The 14,666-nt window shown below is 45.3% G+C and overlaps 1 protein-coding gene and 2 long non-coding RNA genes across 3 annotated transcripts in view; 2 read left to right on the top strand and 1 right to left on the bottom strand.

The window, feature by feature from the left end:
- Position 1: 1 nt before the first annotated feature.
- LOC125934525 (uncharacterized) lies at positions 2-10,525 on the top strand. Its single transcript, XR_007461445.1, has 3 exons — positions 2-792; positions 4,636-4,790; positions 10,400-10,525. It is a non-coding gene; the product is annotated as an uncharacterized LOC125934525 (long non-coding RNA).
- Positions 7,139-14,086, bottom strand: LOC125934524 (uncharacterized). Its single transcript, XR_007461444.1, has 3 exons — positions 14,019-14,086; positions 8,011-8,069; positions 7,139-7,455 (listed from the first exon to the last, which is right to left on the bottom strand). It is a non-coding gene; the product is annotated as an uncharacterized LOC125934524 (long non-coding RNA).
- A 302-nt stretch (positions 14,087-14,388) lies between these two features.
- Positions 14,389-14,666, top strand: part of G3BP1 (G3BP stress granule assembly factor 1) — a 38,610-nt gene continuing 38,332 nt past the window's right edge. Inside the window, exon 1 of the mRNA XM_049647953.1 lies at positions 14,389-14,476. The gene's annotated coding sequence lies outside the window, so the exon portion shown is untranslated. The remainder of the gene's footprint in view (positions 14,477-14,666) is intronic.

Raw genomic sequence — 14,666 nt, 5'->3', positions numbered from 1 at the left:
TTGGCCGCCACACACCCTTTGAGCGGGCGGGGCTCTGGGATTCCGCACGGTTCTGCAGCCCCCGGGGCCAGCCTGCAACGCCTACAGACCACGTTTAAACCACCTACCTGCTCAGTGTCAGGCCTGTATTAGGGGCTGGGAATACAAGGACCCGGCAGTGAACACGACAAACCCCACACCTCCCTAAAAAGGACAAACATTTCTTGACTCAGTCAATATTGAGTCCCATCCGTGAGCCAGCACTGTGTGCTAGGTATCCAAGGCGCAGTAGTGAAAGAGACAGCCTGGCAGGGAGCGGAGGAAGCAGGCGATGAAAACGCAGTGTTAAAGGGATGAACGGTACCACGGGTGCAGAGAAAGGATCTCGAACTGGAGTCTGTTGGGGGGGCGGGAGAGGGGTTCTGGCTGACAGTAGGTTTCAGGCGGAGTTAATCTGAGTCAAGGACGGAGAGTACACGTTTATCTGATGAAGGAAGACGAGCTATTTGGGAAGGAGGGAGGCAGAGGGGACAGCAAGTACAAAAGTTGGAAGACAAGAGTGGGCAGGGCTTGAGAGGCAGTTATTCAGACTGAGAGGCAGGGACAAAGAGAGGTGGAGAAATGAAGCGACAAGGATATGAGACCCACAGCCATGGGTGAAGACAGATGGAGGCAGAGATGCTCTAGGACACTAACAGAGAAACAGGCATGGCAAGACTCAGAACTTCAGTCACACACAGCCCTCTGCACACACACAAGCATCGGGGAGACTTCTTCTTGGAATATCCAAGGAATTTGCCAGAGGAGCCCAGTGTGAGTTACTAGTTTCAATGTTTATTTTGAGAGAGAGCGAGAGAGAAAGAGAGCAAGCGCACACAGGTGCACACAAGCAGGGGAGAGGTAGACAGAGAGGGAGAGAGAGAATCCCAAGCAGGCTCTATGCTGTCATTGCAGAGCCCAACTGGGGCTCAATCCCAGAGAGATCATGACCTGAGCTGAAACCAAGAGTCACGTGCTTAACCGACTGAGTCACCCAGCCTCCCTCGGAGTTAGTAGTTTCAAAGCCGTCTCATCAACAGAACTGCTTGGACAGCCTACTAATAACCCAGATTTCTAGGCTTCATCCTAGATTCACTGCCCCTTAATTTCCAGGTATACTCTTAGTACCCCTCCCCCTTTTGGTTTGGGGAACCACTGGTTGAGGAAAACTAAAGTCTTAATACATGAAACGTTTTTGAGAAGGTGTGCTCATAATTTAGTGTCTCACCTCCAACTCATCTTTTTTGGGCTTGCTTTATGAAAATGGATCTGGACGCTTTACATATTTTTTTCCTTTCCCCACAGGCAGGATGTTAAACCTTGTCAGTGAAGGCTCTGGAGAGGCACTGGAAGGGGAAAGGTTTTCCTTCCTGGTTCCAGTGTGTTCACTCACCAGGTCCTTTCAGTGTGTGTGGTTGCCTCATGGCCAGCTTCTGAGGACAGCTTCCTCAGCACCGGACTCCTGCTGTGTAACAGGAATGGGCAGTACCATGAGGCCAGCAGCTTCCCTCAGAATCTGTCCCCCTACAGTGAAGTGCCTCTCTTTGAATAGCTTTTTCCGGTACCCTCGAGGGAAATTTTCCAGCCTAGAGTGTGGCTTTCTAGCAAGTTCCACCTGCATGACATCATAACTACTTCTCTGCCATTCAGTGGGCCACGAGGCCTGGGATCTCAGCCTAGCATGGGGATTGGGGGATTCTCCCTTGGATGCTCTATGTTACTGTCTTGGCCCTACCAGCAGTGGCTGCTCCTTGTACCTGCTGTTTCTATATTCTTCAGAGTTCTCTTTCCTTCTTATAAGCCGATGCCTCATTATCACAGACTCATTATACTCTTTAAACTCTCCTTGTTCAAATTATGGTGTGGTTTCTCTCTCCTGATTAGACTCACGCTGATACAGGGAGTGGCAACAACCTGCCTACTTTGGTTTAGGAAAGAGGATAATGGATCTATCCTTGGTCTAGGTTCAAGAACATGAAATGGAAGGGATAAATCTAGGCCACTGACTCACACCAGCTCTGAATGAGGAGGTCCACTTCCAGCATGGTGAGTGGTAAAGCATGGAAATGGAGCCTATGTTAGTCTGCTCAGGCTGCTATAACAAAATATCACAGACTGGGTGGCTTAAACAACACTTATTTCTCAATTCTCATGGCTTTGGAGGCTGGAAAATCCAAGATCAAAGTGCTGGCTGGTTCGGTTCTCAGTGAGATCTCTCTTCCTGGCTTGCAGTGGTTGCATTCTTGCTATGTCCTCACATGGCAGACAGAGCTAGGTCTGGTGTCTCTTCCTCCTTTTATTATTTTTTAAATGTTTATTTATTTTTATTTAGAAAGAGCAAGAGGGCAAGGGGCAGAGAGAGAGGGTAAGAGACCAAGCAGGCTCCGTGCTCAGTGTAGAGGCCACAGGGCTCGATCCCATGACCGTGAGATCATAACCTGAGCCAAAATTAAGAGTTGGGTGCTTGACCAGCTAAGCCACTCAGGTGCCCCTCTTCCTCCTTTCATAAGGGCACCAGCCCTATTGGATTAGTGCTCCATGCTTAGGAGCCCATCTAACCTTTATCAGCTTCTCAAAGGCCCATCTCCAAACACAGTCATTTTGGGGGTTAGGGCCTCTACATGTGAATTTTGGGGGAAGAAATTTCAGTCTAGGCAGACCATACAAAGCCATATAGACCAGAGTTTGAATTTAAGCCCTTTCATTTGCAGCTGTATAACCTTGAGCAGATTTCTTTACCTCTCTAAGCCTTAATACCCTCATTTATAAAACAGGGATAGTTAAGGTGACTTTACAATTTAAGTTTATTTATTTAGAGAAAGAGCATGAGAGCAGGGGAGGAGCAGAGAGAGAGGGAGAGAGAAAATCCCAAGCAGGTTCCGTACTGTCAGTGCAGAGCCCGAAGGGGGACTTGAACTCACCAACCATGAGATCATGACCTGAGCTGAAACCAAGAGTCAGACATTCAACTGACTGAGCCATCCAGATGCCCCAAGTGACTACACAATTTTTTATCCAAACCTTCTGAGAGCGAAAGGGGATACCAGGACTATAGGGCATATACCATGACTGTTCCAGGCAAACTGGGACATATGGTTTCCTCAAAGCAATCTATTTGTGGTATTCTTGGGAAGAATAAGTAGGATTCTGTATGCAAACCCCTAGCACATTACTTGGCACAGGATAGGCATCAAAAACATTACAATTCTTATAATTGCTGGAATTTCTCCTTGCTTCCCTGGCACTGTCTCTTCCCCTATGGGCAAAATGCTCACCCCTTAGCCCTTCATCTCCTTCCCACCTGCCAGGCATTTCCTTAGGTCCAGTGAAGGCAAGGCTTAAAATCTTGGTAACACTGGGGTCAACTGTGCACTGGGGCTGGGAAAGCAAGATCACTGCAGAGGGGGAAGGGGCAGAGGATATTAAAGGAAAGGCAGAGGAAGACTGAACAGGTTAGAGAATTGAGGAAGAGGGAGGTTAAGCAGAGAGAGCACAATTTAATGACAGGCAACATTATGGAAACTCATCAGATAGGACAAATGAAGGTTGATCAGTGAAGAGGGGAAAATGTATAGGATTATAGTTCTTATATGCAAATATCTGAGTAAATTCCATTTATTTACATACAAATAAGCCTGAAATGCACTGCAGCAAATGTTAATAGAAGTTATCTGGCATGCATGTAGGATTACAGGCAAAATCCCCAAATTTGAAAAATTTCAAATAGGGGTGCCCGGGTGGCTTAGTCGGTTGAGCGTCCAGCTTCAGCTCAGGTCATGATCTCATGGTTTGTAAGTTCAAGCCCCGTGTCGGGCTCTGTGCTGACAGCTCAGAGCCTGGAGCCTGCTTCCGTTTCTGTGTCTCCTTCTCTCTCTGCTCCTCCCCCGTGCTCTGTCTCTCTCTCTCTCTCTGTTAAAAATAAATAAACATTTTTTTAAAAATTAAAAAAAAAAGAAATAAGGTCCTCAAACACTAAATTCCCTTAAAAAGATAAATACATAAAAATTTCATATAGCACAAAAGGGTATACAGGGAAAAGCAAGTTTCCCTCGTCTACCCTATTTACCCCTTTTTAACTTTTTTTTGGTTCATTTATTTATTTTTGAGCGGGGGGACAGAGAGAAAGGAGACAATCCTAAGCAGTCTCCATACATCAGCACAGAGCCTGATGAGGGGCTTGGACTCATGAACTGAGAGATCACAACCTGAGCTGAAATCAAGGATCAGCTGCTTAACGGACTGAGAAACCCAGATGCCCCTGACTACCCCTTTTTAAACAGAAGGCATACTATACACAATTTTACAACTTGCTTTTCTCACTTTACAAAGTATCAGAGTTTATTCTTGTACATATTCCCTTTGTTCTGTTCAGTGATACATAATGTTATATTATTCAGTTGTACTATATTCCACCAGTCCCTGTGGCAGAAACCATTGGTTGGCTAATCCAATACTCATTCCCAGTCTTTTCTCTCTTGCTCCTGTAGAGGCCAGATCCCTGCATCCCCTAAATATTTGCTTTCCCATCCTCCCTTGCAGCCAACCATGCCCTGGCCAATGAGTCAGAAGCAGAAGTCTGCTACAAGGTTTCTGGAAAGCTCTTGCTTTCTTCACAAGGGGAACAGATACCACTCCTTTCCCCTTCCTGACCAGAATATTGATGTGATATCTAGACTGTAACCATGAAAGAAATGCCAAGAGAATCACAGAGACGCTTGTTCTGACAGTGTGCTCACTCAACCAATGCCCACTGCAGCTTGCCTCCAGACTTGGTATGTGAGAAATGTAATTCCTTCTTTATTTCAGTTACTGCTACTCAGACTTCCTGGTACTTGCCCCTGACACATTCTTTTTCTTTCTTTTTTTTTTAATGTGTCTTTTTTCTTTTTTTTTAATGTTTTACTATTTTAGAGAGAGAGAGAAACAGAGCTTGAGCGTGGGAGGGGCAGAGAGAGGGAGACACAGAATCTGAAGCAGGCTCCAGGCTCTGAGCTGTCAGCACAGAGCCTGACGCGGGGCTTGAACTCACGGACCGCGAGATGGTGCTGATAATGATTACATAACAATCCATATACCTAGGTCGTTGCTTAAAATTTTATGTAGGATAGGGGTGCCAAGGTGGCTCAGTTGGTTGAATCGTCTGACTCTTGATTTCGGCTCAGGTCATGCATGATCTCAGGGTCATGGGGTGGAGCACCTTGTACTGAGTGTGGAGCCTACTTAGGATTCTCTGTCTGTCTCTCTCTCTTCCTCAGCCCCTCTCCCCAGGTTGTGCACGGTCTCTCTCTCAAATTAAAAAAAAAAAAAGTAAAATAAATGCCTAATGTGAAATTGCTATTCATTTTCAATTTTGATAGAGTCAGATTGCCTCTTAAAGAAGGTTTTCTTGGGGGCGCCTGGGTGGCTCAGTTAGTTAAGCATCTGACTTCAGCTCAGGTCACGATCTGATGGTTCGTGAGTTCTGATCTGATGGTTTGTGAGTTTGAGCCCCACATTGGGGCTTGGGATTCTCTCTCCCCCCTCTCTCTTCCCACCCCCCAACTTACGTGATCTCTCTCTCTCAAAAATAAACTAAAAAAAAAAACCAAACTTTTTTGCCTCTCAAAGCTTTATTAACTACATTTTTATATCTTCAGATCTATGTGTACTACCATTACCAGTTCCAATATTATAGGTGATTTTTATTTCCATTTTTTTTCTACCTTTGCCACTTTTTTTTATAATAAGTATGTATTAAGAATCACAGAGAAAAATATTTTTTAAAAAGCAGAATTTAGGAATTCTGAGTTCTAGACTACCCAGCAGTCTCCTTACTAGCCTTGCAAACTTGGATAAGTCACTTTATCATTAAACCAGCAGGTTTGAGAAATGGGCCCTTTCTGGCCAACAGTGTTGTGAGGATAGGAATGTGTAGGTGACAGGTTCACAGATAGTGGTTAGGTACCTTCGTCCCGGCAGACCTTACGCCTGGACCCCACCTACGCGAATATTCGGCCCTTCAGCAGATTCTGGGGTTAAGCTCTGCATAGAAAGGCCTTTGTAGCTGTTGTCTACTGCCTCCGGAATATTGAGTGTCTGTTTTTTTGTGTTATAACACAGGTATGTGTTAGCTGCCTCACTGCTTTAGCCACCAAGAAATCCTTAGCCTAGGTCAAATGTTCTGAGATGCAAGGGTCCACAGAGAAGCCCAGGCAGGAGAAGAGAGAGGCCGCAAAACACAGGAGGCTTAGGGTGCAGGCTTGGGAGTGGTAGCATGGCATCAGGCAGAGTTGTAAATTGCCTGAAGCTGGCCTACAGCCATATTTTATTTAGTTCCTAAAGTGCTCAAAATATTTTTTGATTAGTTGACATTTATAAACATTGAGTTCGGTTGCATGACAGTATGAATGAACATTTAATGCCACTGAATTGGACATTTCAAAACGGTTAAAATGGTAAATTTTATGTTCTTTAAAATCCATTTGTGGGGCGTGTGAGTGGCTCAGTTGGTTGAGCACCTGATCATCCAACTTTGGCTAAGGTCATGATCTCACGGGTTGTGAGCTCGAGCCCCGCGTTGGGCTCTTAGCTGTCAGTGCAGAGCCTGCTTCTGATCCTTTGTCCCTCTCTCTGCCCTAGCAGGGAGGGGCAGAGAGAGAGAGAGGGAGATAGAGGATCCAAAGCTGGCTCTGTGCTGACAGCAGTGAGCCCGATGTGGGGCTTGAACTCACAAACCATGAGATTATGACTTGAGCCAAAGTCGGATGCTCAATTGACTGAGCCACCCAGGTGCCCCTCAAAATATAAACAGTAAAAAAAAAAAATCCATTTGTAGATTGACATGTAAATGTAGTTATTTCTTTGTTACAAGACCAAGAAAAGCATTTTAAAAAATAACAATTCCAAACAAAGTTTCAAAAAGGAATACATTCAACTATAGTCCTCTTGGAAAGAATATTTTCATTGTATTTTTAAAAGTGAGAGCCAAACACTTTTATACTGTTAATAAAATGTTAAAAAAAGAACAGTGGGTGATCCAGATTTTGAATGTCTGCTGAAAAACTGGAAGATCTAGAAACTTATCTGTAACTGGTAAGACAGGCCAGATTAATGCTATTGCAACAAATAATCACAAAACCTCAATGGTTTAAAATAACAGATTTACTTCTTGTTCCTATCATATGACCATTGCCTGTTGGGCAGTTTGGAGGAATGGCTCTATGCAAATAGTTTTGCTCAGAGACCTAGGTTGAGGGACCCCAAATGGGGTCCCAAATGGATCTTGAATATGGGGGCTAGTGTGCAGAGGGAAGACCTGAGCAAATAATCACAAGCTCCAAAGACTTCTCTTCCTGGAAGAGATATATGTCATTTCTCCTCACATTGTTTTGGCCAAAGCAGGGCCTGTGGTCATGCTGGTCTTTAAAGGGGGCAGGAAAGTACAATCCTGCCGGGCACCTGGAAGGAGGGGAAACAGCTATGTCAGAAAACAACACAATAAAATAAATCATACAAATGAAAAGTACAACATAGGGAATACAGTCAATAATATTGTAATAGTGTTATATGGTAGGTATTTATCGTGATGAGCACTGAGTAATGCATGGAATTGTCGAATCACTGTGTGATATGCCTGAAACAAACATAACATTGCATGTCAACCCTACTTCAATTAAAAAAAAGAACAAAACATACATGGGGCACCTGGCTGGCTCAGTAGAGCATGCAACTCCTGTTGTGAGTTCAAGCCCCATGTTGAGTGTAGAGGTTACTTAAAAAAATAAATAAAATCTTAAAACAAAAACATAGTCAAACGACCACTAAGGACTCTTTAGATAAGGCACGAGCTCTTTGGGCCACCACGGTCCTCCGCACTCCTTAGTGAACTCCTAGCACTGCAGCCAAAGGTCAGAGGACAACTGTTATGCTGTCCCCTGGTGCCTTTATTCTATGCCAGACTTCTCTGGGGATCAAGGAGTTGAAGTTGTATTTAGTGAGATAATCTAGACAAACCTGTGTTCAATTCCTGGCTATTGAGGGCAATAAACCTCTCTGAACCTCGCTTTCTTTCCCTGTAAGATAAAGATAATAATTAGACCAATCTCATAGCATTATTGTGAGAAATAAGGCAATGTTCATAAAACATTCAGTTCAGTGCCTGGTATATAATAAGCACTCAGAAGCCACTCTTAGGATTATGCCAAGTTAGTTTTTAAATCACATAATACATAGAAAGTTTCTTAATGTAAACATTAAAAAAAAATTTGTTTTAATGTTTTTATTTATTTTTGAGAGAGAGAGAGACATAGCATGAGCAGGGGAGGGGCAGAGAGAGAGGGAGACACAGAATCTGAAGCAGGCTCCAGGCTCTGAGCTGTCAGCACAGAGCCCGACACGGGGCTCGAACTCGCAAACCATGAGATCATGACCAGAGCCTAAGTCAGATGTTTAGCTGACCGAGCTACCCAGCTGCCCCTATGTAAACATTTTTAAACAATCCAGATAAAGTGAAAGTTTCCTTCAAATCTTTATATTATTGTCTTCCACAGAGGCAGTAACTACTATCAGATTGCTGTGCATTCTTGCTAGACCTTGTTCTGTGGTTTCACAAATGCTGATAAACACATATGCATATATAGGTTTTGGTATATTTTTAAGCATATATACTGTACATAATTTGCAAGATGCTCTTTTTTTTTTAACTTTTTAACATTTATTTATTCTTTAGAGAGAGAGAGAGAGAGAGAGAGAAAGAGACAGAGAGAGAGAGAGAGACAGAGAATCTAAAGCAGGCCCACGCTGTCAGTGCAGAGACCAATGCAGGGCTTGAACTTATAAACCACGAACCATGAGATTGTGACCTGAGCTGAAGTTGGAGGCTCAACCAACTAAGCCACCCAAGTGACCCTGCAAGATGCTCTTTTTAATGAACAACATGCTCTGGGGATTTCTGTTATATGTGTGTAGTCTTGTAATATATATTTAAAAAAAAAAAATTTAAATCCTGCAGATTATTAGGATTTCCCATGGATCCCAGAACTCTCAAACCACCTGGAAAGCTGTCTCTGTTGCATTACCTGGTGGCTTGCTTAAGGGCATGAAAGAATATTCCAGCCCTTCAGGGGTGTCTGAGGAGGCCAAACCCCTTTTCCTACTTGGGGCTATATTCTTCTTCCCTGGGCAGTAATGACAAGTAGGTAAATGAACAAGGACTTGAAGTCAGAGTCCTAGTTTCCAGTCCTAGCTGTGAGACCTTGGGCCACTTGCTTACCCTCTCTGAGCCTGTTTCTGAGAAGTGAGAACCGTGGTTGTTGTGAATATTAAATGAGATCATCTTTATAGAGAATATTAGTAAGGTTGCCTGGCTCATGGGCAGCATTCTGTAGAGTTTCAGGAGGTGATATGTTTGCAGAAAGTCAATGTCAAAGAAGGGAGGCATGCATAGTTCTAAGCCAGTAAAGGGTCTCTTTAGACTTTTATATGGTAAGGAGCAAAAAGAAAAGATGTTAGCAGTCTGGCAGGCAGGCCAATTAAAACATTCAGGCTGGCTTTTCTTTTTCTTTTTTTTAATGTTATTTACTTATTTTGAGAGAGGGAGGTGTGAACGCTGGGGGAGGAACAGAGAAAAGGGGGAAGGAGAGAATCCCAAGCTCCAACTCATGAAGATCGTGACCTGAGCCAAAATCAAGAGTCAGATGCTTAACCAACTGAGCCACCCAGGTGCCCCAGTGACTAATTTTCAAAATCCCTCAAATACCTAAAGGGATAATGTGTGGTATTTTATCCTGTTTTATTTATTTATTTATTTATTTATTTATTTATTTATTTATTTTAAAGATTTTATTTACTTTTTAAAGAGGTATCATTAGTGTACTAGGTTTTTTATTTTTAATGCTTATTTATTTTTGAGAGAGAGAGAGAGAGAGAGAAGAGAGAAGATAGAGAGAGAGAGAGAGAGAGAGACAGAGAGAGAACATGAGTGGGGAGGGGCAGAGAGAGAAGGAGACAGAATCAGAAGCAGGCTCCAGGCTCTGAGCTGTCAGCACAGAGCCCGGGTTCAGGGCTCAAACTCACAAATGGTGAGATCATGACCTGAGCTGAAGTCAGAGGCCTAACCGACTGAGCCACCCAGGCGCCCCTAAAGATTTTATTTTTAAGTAATCTCCACACTCAGCGTGGGGCTCAAACTCACAACTCCAAGATCAAGAGTCACATGCACCACCCACTGAACCACCTGGGCACTCCTATTTTATTTTAATTCCAGTGTAATTAACATACAGTGTTACATTAGTTTTGGGTATACAATACAGTGATTCAACAAATTCATATATTACTCAGTGCTCCTCAAGAAAAGTGTACTCTCTTTCCCTGGTTTTTCTTTTCTTTTTTTTTTTTTTAATAGGCTTCACACCCAGCCTGGGGCCCAATGTGGGGTTTGAACTCATGACCCTGAGATCAAGACCTGAACTGAGATCAAGAGTCGGACGCTTAACCAACTGAGCCACCCAGGTGCCCCAGTAATCTCTGTTTTAAGGATCAAAGTTTCCATATTTGTATTATGGAAAATGTATATGTATTAAAATCTATTCTTAACACTGAATTTCTTTTGAAAAATAATACATGTACATGTTTAAAAAATTGTCAGTACCAAAGGGTACTTTGGATGAATGAAAACTAAGCTGTTCTCCTACCCTGGCCCAAGTTCACCTCATTAACAATCATTAACAGTTTCTTATGACTCCTTCCAGACATACACATAACCTGTGCATGTACAGCAAAACCATCCAGATATGTGTAGAGATAAGTAGAGCAATAGAGTATACCTTAATAGAAATAATCGCCCCATGGCATTGGTTCCCCTTCTTTACTCTTTCCATTTTCTGCACTTTGCTTTCTCCATCTACTGGTATCTCTTGGAAATTGCTCTGTGACTGTACACATAGATCTGCCTCATTTTCTCTATGGCTGCTTGACAGTCCACTGTAAGAGTGCATTGTACTGCAGTACTATATCTAACCAGTTCCATATAGCTCTAGATTTGGGTTGTTTCCTCTTTTTCTAGTAGGAGCAGTGCTGCAATCCATGTTATTTCATTAGAGCTTTGTTCGCAGGTGAGAATTTAACAATGAAAGACACACACAGGCATGTATTTTTAATTGCCCTTCATAAGTGATTAGCTATGTTTGGGAAAAACTGATCCACTTGATATTTTTAGGATCATTCCTTTCCTAATATTCCCTGTTCCCCAACTTCCTCCACCACCACCAGGCTGAGTTTTCTGGGATTTTGCCCATGTTTCTTCCTTCCCTGCTTCTCATAGCTTTGGGGAGAATTGGCAGGAAGAAAGGGTGAGGTAGTGTAGAAGAGGGGTATCCAGCTTTTGCTTGGCAGTGGAAAGAGAAGCAGGAGGCTGGGGACTCTCCCCTAGCTGACTCAGATAGCCAGATCAGGGTTTCTCAGCCTTGGCACTATTGACTTTTTGGTCAGAAAGTCCTTTGTCATGGCAGGGGCGTGGTGGTGGTGGTGGGGTCTCTCTCTTCTGCGTCTGTGAATCCCTGGCCTTTGCCCACTGGATGCCAGCCGTCCCTCTACTTGGTTGTAACTAAACCTGTTAAGTCCCCTGGGGGGAAATCTCCTCAGACTCCCTGCCTTGACAGTTCACTGGTGGTAAATCATTCACTGAACATTTACTAAGTATGCAGCACCTGGGGCCTGAGGGTTTCATGATCTGAGTGGGGAGGCTAGCACAGGAGAGTGCCAACTTGCTCTCTCCTTTGGAAGACAGTAACAGCCACTTGAGGGTTCTTGTCTACATTCACCCTCTGGTAATCCGTTTCCTCTTCCTTCCTTCCTACCTCCCGTTACACAACACAGTACATAAATATGGTCTCGTAAAACTTTCACATAATACATTGTCCTCATCGCTCCCAAGCTCGGAGATTCTCTAGGGGCAATAACTATTGTTTTAAATTTAGAACCCTTCCTATGCACTTACGTACTGATTTTCACATACAGAAATCAGGAGTTTTGTTTTTTGCTTTGTTTGTTGAACTTGATTTTCTTTCTTTCTTTTTTTTTCAGTTAACAGTCCAAATAACAAATGGAGACCCATCCGTATCTGTGTAATTCTACCTCATTACTTTTTAAACTACTGCATGGTATTCTATATTATGTGCATATCACTAATCACTTTGCCAGTTGATGAGCAATTACATTTTTAGTTTTTAAATATTTTAACAAAGCTGACAATGCTGCAGTTGAACACCGTGGTATAGGCTTCTTTGTTAAAAAAAAAAAAAAAGTGGCTATCAACCAAGAAGTGCTATTATTGTTTTGGGTGATACACAATTTTAATAGTGATTGCCAAATAGCCTTACACAAAGAGCCGTTTCACTTAAAATTCCCTCCAAACGTGATTAAGAATAGCCAAGACTGTTATCATAGGCCATCTGGGTTCAATTACAATCTGTAAATTTAAAGTTTTGCAAATCTGCTCTCATTAGCATTTCAATTTGGAGAGTCAATTTGTAAAAGGCAAATCTCTCAGTCCACCCTTTAAGAACTCTTCCAGGGGCTCTTCATTGCCAACAGAATAAACTCCAAACCCTTAGCATAGCTGGCACGATCCGGGCAGAGGGGTGCGGGGGTGGGATGGAATGGGTGGGGTGTTGGAATAGGTGGGTGGGTGTCCTTACTGTAGAAAATTTTAGCAGCTTTTCTCTCTGGGTTAAATTTCATCCGAAGCTTTCTTAGTCCCAGATGCCTGGTTGGGGGCTCCGGGGCCAGCAAAGTGCCCCAGTCTGTTGGATGGGTGACGGAGAACAGAGACGGCATCCAGATCATCTCTGATCCCAGCCCTTAATAGGAACCTCATAAATGCTGAATGAGCTAGGCCGATGCGGCAGTGGGCCCTGGAGGGGGCAGAGGGACGCTCTCACTTGGCTCCTGGGGCGGCCGCGAGTCTCCAGTCTGGGGCCAGACCCTGCTCAGGGAGCGACAGGGGACGCGCCCGGGTCTCAGCAGGCTGCTGCCGGTCCCCTCCACGGAGACGCTCCAGGTGCTCCTTTACCAAATTTTCTGCAAAACTTAACGGGAGACCACATGCCTGGAATGAGAACTGACCGAGGCGTCTGTGTATTGCCTTACAGAATGCTCATGGTGACCAACAGAGGGCCCAATAACACACCGAGGGACGTGGACAGGACCGGGCTGGAGCACCACTTAGCCCCTGAAGTGCTTCGGGCAATCTTTGGGGGGCTCCGTGTAGGAGTTTGACAAATTACCTTTTAAAGTAGTAACGACACGAAAGAAGCCCCCACAACCCTAGCAATTCGAACACTGAATGGCAATGGGGGTGACGCACAGGATGTTGCACTAAGGACCAAGCCGAGCAGAGACTTTACGGTTCCTTGGCAGCAAGAGAGAGGGAAGACCTCAGCGAACTCCCACGAGCCCGCCATGGGGCCGGCCTGCCGCAGCACTTGCCACGAACAGCAGGGTGGACATCTGTGTTCTCAAACTCGGCAGCAGTTTTCACGGGCGACCTCTTTACACGATCTTAGGTACGCGACGGCCGCTACTTTCCCCTTCGGTGTTCCCTTCACTGTGGTCCAACAATAGTGCTGACTAATGGTGAGAGCCAGCAAGTGCCCTTAGGCGGCCGTATGGAAATAAAAAAGTTGCTATAAGAAGAAAAAACCCAAACAACGGGAACTTTACCACTTGGCTTCCCTGGTACCAAACTGCAGAACAGGCGGGAGAGGGGGCGGGAGAGGGGCCTCAGGGCCAGACCCAACAAGTGAGGGAGAGAAAGGAAAGAGGACGGAAGCCGGGGCCAGAAAGAGCCTCAGGATCTCCCCAGAGGGCACGGAGGCCCTGGGGCTCGGTCTCCTTGGCACAGTCCAACCCCCGCGTCAATCAGCTCCGTCTCGCTTTGTGATTGGCCAGGGGCTCCCTTGGCCTCCCTGGCGCCCACCTCCTAGTTGCTTGGGGTTTACTTCCCCAAAGTACACGGGCCCCACCTTGTGGAGCAACCGCTCCTGCATGGAAAACCGATTTCCGCCCAGGGGAACACATTTTATCGAATGGGAGCGGCCGCACGCACTTATTGGCTACTATGGGTATCGGTTAAAGAACTCCCCACCCTCTTTTTGACGTACCTTTAAGTAATTGGTCTCTCTCAATGCCAATCCGTTACTAGGGAAACGAGATCCTCACAGTCTCATAGGCATGAGTCTAAGCCAATCAAGAGCCACGCCTTCATCCTGAGGCAATACCCAATTGCTGCTCGAAGAGCCCAGAGGACGCAGTCGGGATTGGTCACAAGCCTGCTCGACCTGGTCGCAACAAGTTAGGCTGAGTCGCGGTTATATAGACCGGCGACGGAGCACGCGTGTGTGCGGACGCAGTTGCGTGAGGGGATTTTGCCTTCTGCCGTGCTGTGGAGCAAAGCTTGTTCCTCTCCCGCTCAGCCGCGCAGGTAGTCTGGGGTGTGGGCGGGGCGGGGCGGCCCAGGGACGAAGACGAGCTGGGACGGTCGTGAGAGGGAGGAGAGGTCCGAGCGACGGCGGCGGCCGCGCGAGGCGTGCACACCACCCCCCCCCAAACGGCCGCAGGCGGGCGCACGGGCGCGCGGAGTTTCCCCGCCCCCTCTTCGCCGCGCTCCCACC

This window comes from Panthera uncia, assembly GCF_023721935.1.
Source record: "Panthera uncia isolate 11264 chromosome A1 unlocalized genomic scaffold, Puncia_PCG_1.0 HiC_scaffold_17, whole genome shotgun sequence".
NCBI classification, from domain to species: Eukaryota; Metazoa; Chordata; class Mammalia; order Carnivora; family Felidae; genus Panthera; species Panthera uncia.
Note: the sequence above shows the minus strand (reverse complement) of the source record. Positions and strands in the feature narration are given on the sequence as shown.